Here is a 1,533-nt window from a genome sequence, read left to right as displayed (position 1 = left end):
CAGCTCAGCCTCTGTTGATTGTGGACCTTGTCCCAGCCCTGGCAACAGGAATCCACAGAGGAGTTCTTGGAGCCATCTGTCATTTTAGTTTTGCACTATCTGCCAGGGTTGGATCTTTAGTTGTTGAGATTGATGCAAAACCTGTGGATACAGCAGAATACACCAAACTACAAAAGTATATTATAGCTGATGATTTGCAACTAACTGGTGCTTTTTTATATAACATTCACTTTTTAAAATAGACTTATGATCGTACACGAGTTGATCCGGCGGCTCGATTAGCCGCCGGATCGACTCCCGCCGCGTCCCCGCGGGTGCTTCCTTATCTTCTGCTCGATTCCCCGCTATTGTCCGCCCACGGGGATCGAGTGGGGAATTGATCCGGCAAGTCATCGGACCTGTCGGAAATTATCAATCGAGCCATCAACGGCTCGATTGATAAGGGCGCATCGACCCGTGTATGCCTAGCATTACAGAGCTGAGTTTTTAAAAAAAAAAAAAAACAATAGTTGAGCTGAGTTTGTTTAATCTGTGTGTTTAAAGAGAAACTCCAACCAAGAATTGAACTTTATCCCAATCAGTAGCTGATACCCCCTTTTACATGAGAAATACAATGATTTTCACAAACAGACCATCAGGGGGCGCTGTGTGACTAATTTTGTGCTGAAAACCCTCCCACAAGAGGCTCTGAATACCGCGGTACTCTGGGCAAACTGCCACAATGTAACAATGTTCACAGACAGGAAATGGCTGTTTAAAGCTGTCTGTAACAGCCAGAGCAGCTAGAAACAGCTACATAACTTGCCCACAGTAACAATGTCACCATGTAATACATGTCAGAATGTGAATCTGGGAGAGGAAAGATTTTACAATGAGCAAACACTGACTAAATCATTTATACATAATTATTGTAAAAATGAAGCACTTTTTTTTATTAAATTATTTTCACTGGAGTTCCTCTTTAAGCAATTTCGATCACTTCACATCAAGAGGTGCAGCTTTAGGACTTCATTTCTAAAACTGGTGATTGATAGCGCGAGATGTGGATAGTATTGTTCACGTGGTTGTGTTATTTAATTGTCATTTCAGGTCTTGGTGTATATAGGTAGAAAAAAAACAACGTTTTGTAAGAAATAATACATTTTAATGGCTAACTAATAGAGTTAAATGATGCAAGCTTTCTGGGATCTAGTCCCCTTCTTCAGGCATATTTCCAGATGTAAGCTGAAGTAAAACACTGATGCAGATAAATGGTAAACACGAAGATGACAGTTGTGTTGGTTACTGTTTATCCGTTAGGTGTCAGGTGATCAGCAGGCTGGAGCCAGTGAGTTAGTGCAACCATACATGAAATCCAGCAGGTTTCTGAAGATCATGAAGCCAAATCAATCATGTTACATAAGGTGTCATGAATCCTGTTCCACAATTTAACCAGCTGAGCGGTCTGGACGAGCTCAGCTCGTCCAACACCGCCAGCGGCTGCCGCTCAGGCCCTGCTGGGCCGATTTTAACGAAATAAAAAGCAGCACACGC

This window comes from Hyperolius riggenbachi, chromosome 2 (assembly GCF_040937935.1).
Source record: "Hyperolius riggenbachi isolate aHypRig1 chromosome 2, aHypRig1.pri, whole genome shotgun sequence".
Lineage (NCBI taxonomy): Eukaryota > Metazoa > Chordata > Amphibia > Anura > Hyperoliidae > Hyperolius > Hyperolius riggenbachi.
The sequence above is the reverse complement of the archived record's forward strand: the minus strand, read 5'-3'. Positions refer to the sequence as shown.